Raw genomic sequence first — 14,206 nt, 5'->3', positions numbered from 1 at the left:
TCTAGGGCCATATGACTCATCATATGTCATGCGGCGCAGTGCCACAATGCTGTGGTTATCACAGATCAAGTGAATGCCACTGCTTAGTTCATCCAATGGGCCGGATTCAGAAAGAATTGAAATTTACATAATCAGCCATGCCTGTGAGCATCTTACAGGTGCACTTTCTACCATACAGCAGATTCACAAAGCCTAACATTGGGGTATATCCGGAGATGCTCACATGCAAATGCGATTCAAAAAGATGGGCTCAAAGGCTTCTCATAGATGTTCCAGGTATCTGCATATTTGCTCCATTCTTAGGCTTTTTGACTTACTGCACAAAAACCCAGACTCGTTTAGAGTGGAAAGGTTGCTTTAATGTGACAGGTCAAAGCTTACAAACAAACGCTTACCTGGCTCCCTGGCCTTACAAACTAACAAACTGTTTTAACAACCAATTAACAATTAAAACTTTAATTTCCCTAACAATTAAATAATTAAATAAATAAATCAACTTCCTCCCTAAACATCCCTTGGTCCCAAAAGTCTGCTTACCACTTCTCAAGGTGTCTCGTTTTTTCCCTGGGGTCATGCCCATTCAGGTTCAATACCTGCTCCCCCGGGATAGCCCGTTTGTGCAAACAGCACCACCCCCATCCTTTCCCGCACCATTCCCCCATTGTGCTTCCCTCCCCCCATATCTAAAGGGGCCATGCCTCCGCCAACCACAACAACTTCCCAGACCCATCAGCAACTCCCCTCTACAACAATCTCCTCTTTCTTATGACCTGCAGCCAGTTTGACCTGCCACATCAGCAACGGCTAATATAGATCAGAAAGGCAAAACTAATGCCCCAACCTGTCACATAAAACTACCGAAACAATACAACCTGAAAACGGTACCGAACAGCCCCCAAAAAATATTTAAAAGAAAATTGATCCCATGATACAAAAATTTAGAAGGTGACACCCCCCCCAGAAAATAAAGTCTGACACCTGGAACAACCCAACAAAAAAGGGGGCAGGCGGGCGGGTCAATCCAAAGTCCCCAACCGTCGCCTGCTTCCCGAACCTTCCCTGAACCTTAAATACCCCCTTGGGAGCTCTGCACACAGGCCACCTCACTGGCCTGTGCAGCGTCAAAATAACCCCGGGGGGAAACGCTTTGACTTACTGCACAAAAACCCAGAATCGCTTAGAGTGGAAAAGGTTGCATTAATGTGACAGGTCAAAGCTTACAAATAAACGCTTACCTGGTTCGCTGGCCTTAGAAACTAACAAACCTTTTTTTAACAACCAATTAACAATTAAAACTTTAATTTCCTTAACAATTAAATACATAAATAAATAAATAAATAACTAAACTTCCTCCCTAAACATCCCTTGGTCCCAACAGTCTCCCTACCACTTCTCAAGGCGTCCCGTTTTTTCCCTGGGGCCATGCCCCTTCAGGTTCAATACCTGCTCCCCCGGGGTAACCCGTTTGTGCAAACAGCACCACCCCCATACTTTCCCGCGTCATTCCCCCATTGTGCTTCCCTTCCCCCACATCTAAAGGGGCCATGCCCCCACCAACAGAAAAACCCTCCCCTGAGGTGTTCTTTCTGCCCCACCCCCCATCCCTTCCTAGTCCCAACTCTTTAACATATCTCTCACTACCCAGTTCAATTCCAACAAATAATAAGTATTACCAATCGCTGACAAGTGTTCACCATCCTCTCTAAATATCATAAAACCTTCAAAAACAATTGCCCTCATTACGAGTCAGGCAGTGGACCATGGTGCTATTAGCACCATGGTCCATGCCAGATTCCTCCATGGTGGATGGCGGAATTACCGCCCCATTCCAAGGTGAGTGGGGCGGTAATTCCCCATTCACCATTTGCCCTTCCCCATTCCCATTTTTGCTCCATAGGGCATAATGGGGATGGGGAAGGCGCATATTACGGCACCGTAAATTACAGTGCCTTAATTAGCACCAAGGTCGCTTAGCGCCTTGGACTTTAACGCCTGCAAAAAGCAGGCGCTAAAGTGTAAATCAGACGTTAAGGGTTAACGGCGCCGATGGCGCCGTTAAACCCTTAACGCCTGCATTGTAATGAGGGCCAATGTCTTTGTGGTCTAAAACCTGCACCGCCGCCGAAACACAAAATTTTACCATCTCTCTGTTTATACCCTTCCTTGCTCGCTCTATCGCTCCTTCACTTCTCGCTCCCCTCGAGACTCTCCTAGGCAACAACTTAGTCCAAACTACAGCTGCTTGTGGCCACATTTCTCGGACCCATAACAAATCCCTTTTCATTTTTCTAAGAAGAGCCACACCAGTATCTCTTACCAGGTCATTTTCCCCAGCTTGAATAATCAGCCCATCTGGAGTCCCGTGACGTTCCCTCAACCCAGCCAACATTAGGAGTAACTGATCCCAGCAGAGCCCCCCTAAACCTGACCATCTTACCAAAACATCTTTATAGCTGCAACCCAATTGCCTGCCAAAAACTCTTTACTCAGCTTCTTTCCCCGCCCACTTAACAATAGAATGACCCACTATCCATATTTGTGACATCTGCCCCGGCCTCCTGCCAGCATCTGAAAAAGAAATGACAAAGTCACTTACAAATCAACAACATCCTGATAAATACAACACTCCTGCCACTTCTGAAAATATTCTTTCAAACATCCCGTTTACCCAAATCCCTGACATACCCTTTGTACCTCCCTGTCTTCCAGTGCCCCAAAGTCTTCACCTTTTCTTCAGAATAGCCCAACCTGCTACCTTCAGATGCTGCTCCCATCCTAAGTGAATGAGTTCCAAACTCCTCTACCTTTTCCCCTATAGCTACCAGAACCTTTCAAAGTACCCCCAAAACTTGCGACGCAGATACTGGCACCCCATTCTCATGCTGAATCACCAAACCTGTCCTTCCACCGCAGCGCTCCTTCCACAACCAACCTGACTGAACCGGGCATAACTTAGACCTCCTGATCTTAATGTCCACACCTAACTCGGTAAACTGGACATCCTCCCATTGCAGCCCACCTACCCCACTTTTCCCCCCACCAACTCAGAAAACCCTAAAGGTCCAAAAGAATAGCCAAGTAAAACAGGTTGCAAACAATTCCCCTTCCCAGGCTGACCAGCAAATCCCCCCCACTGCCTGACACAACCTAGTTAGCAATTCCGCCGATACCGGTCTCCTCTTATCATTTTCCCTCTTACTTTGCCTTGCCCATGCTTCCAACATCCTGTTTGCCCTTTACCCGCCACTCGGCTGAAAACCCCAAAACCACTTCCCATAGAAAGCAATCCCTGCCAGCTTCCCTGTTATAGTTGCCGTAGACCAGCCCCTATCCATGCACCTCAATAGGAAATTAGTGACATTGTCCCTTTTCCATTCTTCTGCGTCCCCCAACCTTTCCAACTACAAGCTCCCTTCTTGTAAAATCCTCCCAATCCCTACTGTAGGCCTCTTTAGATGCCGGAGCAGGATAACCCTCTACCAATGCAAGCACTCTCAGCTTCCTATTTTCCACAGCTCTGCCAGAATCCGCTGCCCCTCCTGATCTGCATCTGGAGCCAATCCACGGAATCTCTGCCACTGAAAACGAAATAATGCATCAGCGATGCCACTATCATTCCCTGGCACATGTGTTGCTTTGAAAACCACATTCCATTCCATGCAACGCAGAACAAACTCTCTCATCAACCTCGCCACCCTCTGATCCTTTGCTGACTGCCTATTCACTACATGAACCACACACTCGTTGTCAATGTTGAAATTCACTTTCTTGTTTTGAAACTCCTTCCCCCACAATTCAAGTGCAACCAGCAAAGGAAAGAATTCCAGGAATACAAAGCTCCTTCCCTCCTTCAACCGAACCGATTGCCACTTCTCCAAGCACCATTTCCTCCCCAAAAAAACTCCAAAACCTCCTGCACCTGCTGCAGCTAAAAAAATCTGAACTTCCCAAGACACCGGATCTCCCTGCAACCACATGGACACTCCCTTAAAATTTTCCAAAAAAACGCAGCCATATTCTACAATCTTCCCGCACTGCACCTGACACTATTATCCGATGATGTGGGTACTTTGCTCCTGCCTTAGACTGCGCCATGTTTCTGCAAAAAGTCCGCCCTGGGGCCACCACCTTGCATGCAAAATTCAAATGCCCCACTGTTAGGCAGAAACCTGTGCAGTTCCCTTAGGGACCACTGCAGAAAGTTTAATACTACAGGTGTTAGCAGTAAACCCAATTGGTAGCAGTCTGCACCACCCAGATTTACTTGGTAGCTGTGGCTGAGCAGTCAGACTTCTCTCAAGAAGAGTTAGGCAGTATATAGAGTATACACATTAGGTACAAAAAAACAGTAGCACAAGAAAACACTGACCAGAGCTTTGGTATAAACGTATATAATTATTTATTTAAAAACACACTTGTAAAAATACACTGGCACTAATATGTCAAGCAAGTTCAAACACAGTCATTAGAAGTATATACACCTCCCTGATTAAATTATTCGACAAGTCTAAGTTAAGACACCACTTATTTGCAAAACAGAGTTGAGCGCGTAACCTTAAATGGCACTCCAATAATTCAGTTTAAAAAGGGGGAGAAAAGGCAGAAATAGAAAAACACACAGTACCAGCACTTTTTAAAGAACCACAGCAAGTCAAGAAAGGCAGAGTCTACTGTAGAGCAAAAAGTTCATAGGCCAGGCCCATTCTTGGAGAGAGCAAGGCAGAATGTGCCCAAGATCACACAGTTGAAGTAAGTACACTTTAAAAGTCTTTGCAGATAGTTCAGAATGGAGTTAGATCAGTTTAGAAAAGTTAGTTAACAGGTCCGAGGTCACCCCAGGATAGAGAGTCAAGGATTTACGGGACACCTTGAGCAGTCTGTTGCAAGGGAGACCAGGTGGGACACAGTACCTGAAATGGTGAGAATGCTCCAGCAGGGACAGTTGTTCCTGGCAGCAAGTGCAAGTCGGTGCTTCGTCCAGGAGAAGAGAAGATTTCGAAATGGAGGAAAGCTGGAGGTCGTTGCACTGCCAGGGAAGAAACCAGCTGCGGAGTTTCCCGGTTAAAAGGTACTACCCTTTTATTCACGGTAGTGGTGAAGCGTGGCTATCCGGCCGCCGGAGTGCTTGGCATGGGTGATTCAACCAAGAGACGATCCAGGAAGGCGAAAAAGGGGCAAACTGGTTGACCTCACCAGCTCAAAGGAAGAAGACTCTCCTGGAGGAAGATCTTCTCTGTCATTGGGAAGTGGTGAGTTCGGTTCAGCAGGGCTCCACCGGTGGTGTCATCGTTGCAGGTCGGCTCAGCTTCTCCCTCTTCAGATTCTTTAGGTCCTGTGGCGACTTTGAAGTTCCAGTCCCCAAAGCCCTGCTTTTATGCAGAAAACCCCCATTCATCAGTCCTAGCTGTCACTCAAACATGCTAAGTGGTGAGCCAGGCGGCACACCACTGGGCCAATCACACAAGAGTGCTACTTGAGTTACCGAGTCAACTCAGTCCAGGGTGCCTATTCCCCCCTCCCACACATCCTGTGGACCCAGACAGAGTGGCACCACTTTTGGAGGCTTCTGTGCAGAAGCCCAACAAAAGTGGAACAAAGGGCTCGACTTGGGTTGGAGTTACAGAGGCGAACACAAACACCACTTTAAATCCTGGCAAAAAGACCCAATCGTGGAATAAATATTAAATAAATAACCCGGCGGTATCTTTAACATTGCACCAAAAAAGTGGTGCGTTTAAAATGAATGGGAAAATCCCATAGGAAATATTCAGGTGGAATATTTTGCATGGTAACCACTGCCACCAGCCAGAAACTCATCAAGGGGGGACTGGACAGTGCCCCCTTGAAAAACAGACCCAGGGGCAATTGAATTACCCCTACCAGTACTTACACAATATGATGGTTTGTACTGGTTCTGTTCACAATTTAAGACTAGTAAAGTCAATGGTGACTTTACATGCCCTGGGAGACAGTAGTCAGTCTGGAGTCTATGTTTGGGGGTCACTATGACACCCCTGCGTTACTGCACTGAAGGTGCTGTGTAACACATATACAAAAAACACATGAAGCCCTATGGAGTAAATGACCCCATAGCCCAGAAAACACATTACAAAGTCAAAGGACATTCTCAAATCATGCCTAAGAGTGGGAGAAAAAGAGTCTCACTTTTAGCAGGAGAAAAAAATAAACCCCAAAAATCGAGCAAAGTTGCTGGGGGACGCAGTAGGTTTGGGGAATTAGCCTATACAGAGAATTCTGCCTAAAACCCACCAGACTCTGAATTTCCAGCAGCATCAATTTCTTGGCCCCCACCACCTTCTCCAGCAATCCTACCAATTTGCTCACCTTGTCATGTGGCAAGAGTAAGGTCATCGCTACTGAATCCAATTCAATCCCTAGAAATGTCAACACCACTGTTTTGTCTTCCGCTAGCGGCACCCTCAGATCCCCCATCAAGGTTTGGAACAACTTTAGCATCCCTTCACACTCTCTTTTACCTTCCGCCCCGCTAATAAACAGAAAATCATCTATGTAATGCAGCACACTTTGACAACCGGAACTGTATGAAAAAACCCACTGTAAGAAGGAACTGAAACACTCAAACAAGGCACAGGAAATTGCACACCCCATTGGCAAAGCTTTGTCGATGTATATCCTGTCCTCAAATTGCAAACCCAACAGCCAAAAATCCTCCGGGTGCACTGGCAACAACCTGAAAGCCGCCTTAATGTCACATTTGGCCATAAAGGCTCCACGCCCAGCTTTCTTCACCAAATCCACTGCCTGGTCTACACTTGCATATACAACCCTGCATTCCACAGGAGCAATGAAATCATTAACAGACATGCCCTCGGGCCATGACAAATGGTGTATCAATCTGAATTCCCCCAGGGCTTTCTTAGGGACAACACCCAACGGAGATACAACTAAGTCTCCCGGAAGATCATCAAATGGCCCTATTATCCTCCCTGCCGCTATTTCTTTGCCCAATTTCTGTTTTACCACCTCCACGTTTTCTTTTGCTGACTTCAAATTTTCCGCCAACCGGGGCACCCTTGGTCCCTGATAATTGAGCCTGAAACCATGACAAAAACCATCACTCAAAATCTTAGCCCCTTCCCTGTCCGGATAGAACTCCAATCACTTCTTCAGCAGATCAAACTTAACTGGTGTAAAAGCCTTTCCCCACAACCTCTCTGCCAGCTCCTCTTCCCCTTCGCCTCTCTCCTTGCTGGAAACACTGAGTGATAGAGTGTTTCCCTCCACATTTGCTACATTCATGTCTGAACCTACAGAAATTCCTTGTGCATCCTTCCTTGTTAAATGCCCAACACGCTGCTGAGGACTGCCCTCTACCTCCTCTCCCAGCCCCCTCCTGAGTGGGGCGAGCAAGAAAGGGCCAGAAAGGCACATGGAGTCTGCTTGCTATGTGCAACGTCGGGGCAGGCCTCGTTGGCGCCATCCATTGCAACCATAAATCCATGTCTATGTCCCCTCAAACAGCCTGACCTCAGCCATTCTCGCTCTGAATTCCTCATCATAATGTACCCACGCAAAGCCCCCAAAACTTGTAAATGCCTTCCTGATCACATCCATGTATTTTAGCAGAGCCACACACCTCTCCGGAAATTTCTCACAATATACACCGGCATAAATAATAAACGCTGACGTCCAGTTCTAAATTGTCACTGGTACGCTTGGGCGCAAGGCCAACTCTCTCTCCTCTTCCTTAGAACCTTCCTTTTCTTTCACTTCCCTATGGAGCAATTAAAAGAAGTCCACAAATTCACCTGCCTGAATCTTATCCTTAGTCGCTGCAATCAAGTGTGCCCCCAAAGGTTTTTTGTGATGCCCATATAAGGTAGCTTTTTCTCCTTTCCTTTAACTTCATCTTCTTTCTCTTTTGAAACCTGTACCTCGAGCGCCAATGGCTCAACCACCTTGTCCGTTTGAACCTCCACCAATCAATTTCCCTTGTCACTCATAATGGCTCCAATAGCCTGCACCCCAATCTCTCTCCTTGTCCTTTGCAAACCCAACCCTTCATTTCCTGACCCATTTCTTATATCACCCCTCTGCCATGCAGTTGACCAGTCCCTTTCTCGCTCACCTCTTTCCGGCCTTCCATCGCCTGTCTGTGGTCTTCACTCCAATGCTCCTCATCTCCTTTCTTATTGGGCTCCTACTTTGGGGACAAAACATGTCAGTAGTCTCACTTAGCCAATTGTTCCCCCGACCTCTTGCCCCCCAAACCCCTTTCCCCCCTCCTTAATGCCCTAGAACTTTCATCCCCCCACTGCCCTACATATTCCTCAATTCCAACTTCATCATCCCTGAAATACCATTGCTGATGCGAGCCCATGTTCGGGTTGAGTAGCTCCTCCTCTTGAGAGCCCAGGGCATCTGCCCGCCACTCCTTTGTCGTCTTCTCGGCGGGGCCGCAGAAACCCCTTCCTGGTCCTCTTCCTCATCCTCATTAAAAGCGGGAGCTGCACAGTGCCCTTCACCTGGCCTCCTTTTAGGTGGGGGGGCCATTCCACGCCCCTCCCTAACCTCACTAATTGAGGGGGAGCTCTCTCTCCTTCTCCCGCCTGCACTTTTCTGCAGGTATTTTCACCCTCTTCCCGTTTGGCCTGATGCCCCACCTTGAACCCTGTCACTCCCACCGTCCCTGCCTCCTTGTCCTGCCTCTATTTGAACACTTCTGACAACCCCCACTTCCTCCCTTTCATTATGCACACCATCCCTGTCTCCTTGCCCTCCCAAAAACATTTCTCCCATAGATGCTCTCCTGTCAATCTACCTTATTATCCTACTTCCTCTGGATTCCCATACCTCCCCCTACCAGCCCCTGGGGTGCAAGCTACCACAGCTGCAAGAGCCCCATCGGCCGCTGCTCTATGCTGCGGCTTACCCCCAACAACCTCCCCCTCCCCTGTGACCTAGATCACTGCCCCTTCCGGTTGGGCCTTAGATGCCCTACTAATAATTTCTAGGGCCTCCCTCAGAGCCCTGGCATCCAGTAGACCCTTCTTACTCGCCCCTTGACCTACCATGCTGCACCCACTAAAATGGCTGAACACTAAATTATGCCCCAGAAACTAATAACTTTGCTAAAATACTAGCTCACGAGCCAGAACCTAACCTATGACAAACTGCCCAACTGGGGCCTGGAAAGAAATCAAAACAAAACGTATGTTAAGAACAGAGGAAAGAAAACTCTTTTAATAATAGGTGAAATTAATACTAAAGAAATGTATCTGCTCTTAAAAATTCGTAATTAGACACTAAATGGGCCCACTTAAATTACAAGAGCCAGTAACATTGCAGAAACAATTGGAACAAAATACTAGGAAAAACAGTACGGCCTCTTTAAGGGAACCGCACCGCCTCCCAGTGACAGCCTGGAGCAGAACTCAAAAGGGGGCCGCGTAGCGCTACACGCCCCGGCTGGGTCCACTTCAAAATAAACCAGCACACGTTCACGCGGGCACAAACCAGCTCTGCCCTCATAAATGCGGAAACCCGCTCATAAAATAACACAAAAAGAATAATTCAAAAACCCCGGCCCAACATGAAGAGGATACAAATTACTCCACCGGAGGCCCCTCCCCCACCAGAAACAACACATATGCAATGGAAAAGAAAAACGCTTCACCACACAACAGAGATTGCAATAGAAGAAAACGGCAGCTCAGGTATCTACGGTACCCCCGGCTATTTTAAGATTAATACGAAAATAGTTTTAGCAGAAGTGGAGTTGATCGTGGCGGGACTCCCTCTCTCCTGCGCACCTCCTCTTTTCTTGTTGCCGAATTAGACCAGCAGCCTGGATCCTGGTTTGTTAAGAAACCAACTCCGGAGTTCCCAAAAATGTAAGAATTGTGGGGATGACACACTCTGGATAAGTTGGGCGCTGGCAGGGTATGGTATATCAATTATATGGTCAAGTCAGGTCATAGTCATTAGTTTGTTTATTTTTGGTTAGTTGGCACCAAAGAAAACATCATTGTAGAAATGAATGACAAGTTTTTGACATGGTAACTCGCTACACAACCGACGCGCGTTTCAACCTAAGTCTTTTTCAAGGCTGTGATTTGGTGATGTTGTGATGTGCACCGTGAAGTGACATAGTGATAACCATTGTTTATTTATAACAGATATATTCCATTCAATAAGCATGTATTTATTAATTTGTTCCAGTCATGAGGAAAGGAAGCACATTGTGGTAGCAGATTGTTAATTAGCAAAACCTGTGATCGTGAGTGGTGGTGACGGGGTGAATAAAAGGGCAGCACATATAGCAATCAATGGTTACATTTAGGCATGACAAGATGTATAGTTACAGTGTGAAGTCAATTGAGACAGAATAAGAGACAATGCACCAAGGGAGACAAAGGAAAAGGAGGAGAGTCAATTAGTTGAGTCAAGGGCCAAAAGAATTTGGTAGTATAGCTTAGTTGGGTAATTGTGGAGGAAGAGGAGACTTACCCAATTGAGTTGAGAGGTGGACTTGAATTGCAGTAAGCTGGTCCTCCCAGATAAGGGTGCCAGGGGGGCTGGATAGCCGATCTGAAAAGTAGATAGATAGGGTTCTCATCAGGGATGAAACCCATGAACGAGTGGCCGATGTTAGATACATGTCAATGGGAGAAATGGGGTGCTAGGTAGTAGCAATTGGGCAGGATGCCGGGGAGGGAAGTCTAAGAGGGGGAGTCTGGTGGGAGGCTTACCATTGGCCGGGTCCGGCGAGTTTGTTGCTTGAGACCGTTCTCAGGAATCTGTGTGCTGTGGATCAGCCCTGCTTATGGGAATTTATAGTAGCATGGCGCGGATTGGTTGGTTAATCAAGCAGTGCGATTGGTCTAAAAATGGCCGTCCCACGGGATGGGACCTGTCATGGTTTACGTCACAGGTGTGAGAATAGAATGTAGGGGAAATACCCAGACTGAGCCTGACCAGGATTGGTACATGGAAGGAAGTTACCACAATTGTATCCATATTGCATGTATGGGCAGAAACTATTGCATGTTTATGTGCTGCTGATTTACAGGAAAACATGGAAATCATGGTCACTGTTTAATCCAAAAGTAACGGCTCGATATTTGCATATCAGCTTTGCTTCTTTCTGGCGTAGTTGTAGTTCTCTATCACCGCCCCATATGTCGGTTGATATTTTCTCCAGTCCCACGAAGGTGTCATGATGCCTGCCCCCGGGAAACCAGACCAGGCCCAGCAGCCCCGGACGCAGGAATCACGCCATTTGGAGCATGCCCAAAAGCCCCAGTTAGGGGCTGTTTGGGTGCAGTCCTGGTGCCAAATAAGGACAAAGTCAGTCCTGGCGCCATAGGCACCAGGCTCATTAATGATAACTTACCTAAAGCAGACCATGCTGCTTACTCACCTGATGCAGACCATGCTGCATGAAGACCTAAGCCAAATGAGGCTTAGGAGGGACTATTTTAATGCAGGGACTATTTTCTTACCTGGTGGGGCAGTGGAAGAATACTTACCTGGGACTTTTTCACCAAAGCTATTTAAGCCACACCCGGACAGCCACACATGCTTCGCGTTATTCTGCAGTAGCAGCGTAACGCTCACCTTGCCTGCAGCAGCTTCCAGCCTTCAGCCACGCCCGTCTACACTCCGGAGCTCCTGAAACCTGCAAGGAAAGCAGAAGGAAAGGTTAGAGCAAGAGTTTTATTCATACTCACCTGAATCCTGCATCTTCCCGACTTGGACCTGGAAGAAAGAATCCATTAGACGCTCTTGCCGCGCCTCCTGCAACGCCGTGCTGAACTCACCTGTTGCCATTTTCAGCATTCCTTCACGCGCATCTTCAGTTCGCGGCCGCTCTTCATCACCTATGGACATAATAACAATAAGGTGAGCAAAGAGAGTTATCTAAGACAACAAAGGCAAATATTAAGACTTACTTGAGATCACCGGGGATACTCACCTAATCTTGGGTCGGCGCGACCTCTTCCGTATCTCTGCCGCATCCCGGCCCCTATGGGGAAACATTCCGCTACACACTTACCCAGTTGCAGTAAACGCTTCAATCCACGGATCTTCCTCCGAATGGATGCCTGAAAAGGAAAAGACCACAGGTTAGAGCAAGCTTCCCTCTTTATTCCGAATCAGATTTTATAAACACTTACCTGCACATCTCTGGTTGCCACGTGAACTCTTTCCAGATCCATAAGGGCAACCTAGGGGAATTGGACAGAGTGAATTCCAGACATTTTGAACTCTTTATAATTATTACCTCTACGGAGTCAACACCGTTTGCAACTCGCCAACTTCCCACACCAGTGAGGCAACTGGTCATCTACGCGCCCCTGCACTTGAAGCAGGATGGAGAGTTCATCTTTCCAGATTATCAGGTGAGAATCTAAAGGAGTCCCAAAGTAATTCATGGGGAGAAGGTGGGGTTAAGCTTAAACCTCACAGGTGGTTAATTCCCCCTTTCTGCATTACAGAAGAGTATTCATACGAGCCACACAGACCAAGCTGGGTGGCCCGGTCCACTCCGTCATCTCGAAGCTCCGTGTATCACTGGAAGAAGTAACATCAGGCCGGTCCAGATCAACGCCCCCGTGGACACCAGGTGAGCGTAACAGAACACAAAGCCTACCCACAACAAGCCACCTGGGCGTTATGGAGACCTCAGAGACGGATTCATTTGCCCAATTATTAGGGGAGCTAAGGACTGAAGTTCATGCCGCCCGCCAGGAAACTAATGCCCTTAGGAGGGAGCTGATAGTTTCGAAAGAACGAACGGATGATCTAGCCAGACAGTTATTGCAAAACCAAGCTGGGCAACGCCACTGCCTGGCCTCGGGGTAGGTCCAGCTCCTGTGTCATCGAGCAACCCTGTTCAAATACACTTACCAGGGACTGTTCCATTGGCTCCACCCGAACGTTTTACCGGAGACCCAAAAAGGTTTGCCGTATTCATGAATCAGTGCCGCTTACATTTCTTATGCAGACCTGCAGCCTTTCCGAATGATCAAGCCAAGGTAGCCTTTGTGCTGTCATACCTCAGCGGCAGCGCAGCAGACTGGTCCATTCATCTAGTTAATCAAGATGACCCCATTCTTCGGGATTTCCAGGGATTTCAAACAAGTATGGAAAGACTATTTGCTCGACACTCCCAGGGACAGGCCCTGGATAACAAACTCTTATCCCTATGACAGGGGAATCAGGCTCTTCTTTCCTACATTGCAACCTTTAACAGATTAATAGTGGAAACTGAATGGCCAGAAGTAAAAAGAATCACATTGTTCCATCGAGGGCTTCGAGGAGAACTCAAAGATGTCTTGGCCCAGATCGTGAACCCACCTCAAGATTGTATCAAATATATAAATTTGGTGGTCCAACTTGATCATAGACTTCAAAATAGGAAGGCCGATAAAGCCAGGTTTGAAAACAGAGTCTTGGTCAGAACTCATACCAGCCCCAAGGGGGCAGAGACTTCAGAACCCATGCAAATCGGAGAGGTGAGAGGACCCTTAACTCAGAAAGAAAGAGAGAGAAGGCGACAAATGCAGCTATGCCTATATTGCGGGAATTCTGGTCATTTTTTGCTGAACTGCCCCATAAAACCGCCCAAAAAGGTGGTTGGGGCTGCGGATAAAAACTCTGACTCGGGAAACGATCCCGCCCGACAAGCTTAGAGGTCCGCTTGCCGAGCTCAAAGAAGGACACTCAGACCTCGCATTTCACCATTCCAATGATCCTCGTAGATCCGCAACAGCCATCTCGGATGCACGCGGTAAAAGCGTACGTAGATAGCGGAGCCATAGGAAACTATGTGGACAGTGAACTGGCTTCCAGGATGAATCTGCCTCTCGCCCAGAAACCCACTCTAGATGTCATTACCACAGTTGATGGAACGGAAATTGCCTCAGGCCCCGTAACTCACTCCACCACAGAAATGACATTGCTGGTGCAGGATGGGCACCGAGAGACTTTGGTGTTTCATTTAATCAAGGCTCCGCAGTTTCAAGTAATACTGGGCATACCTTGGTTGGAAAAACATAATCCTAGTATCGATTGGCGAGAGAAGAGAATTACCTTCCCAGAATGTGCGCACACCTGTTACCCAAGAAAATCTCAGAACACGGTCCTGGCTTCAGTAACTCCAGCTACCATACAACTACCTACAGAGTATCTAGAGTTTCAAGACGTCTTCCAAAAAGAA

This window comes from Ambystoma mexicanum, chromosome 6q (assembly GCF_040938575.1).
Source record: "Ambystoma mexicanum isolate Mex_15411 chromosome 6q, UKY_AmexF1_1, whole genome shotgun sequence".
Taxonomy (NCBI): Eukaryota; Metazoa; Chordata; class Amphibia; order Caudata; family Ambystomatidae; genus Ambystoma; species Ambystoma mexicanum.
Note: the sequence above shows the minus strand (reverse complement) of the source record.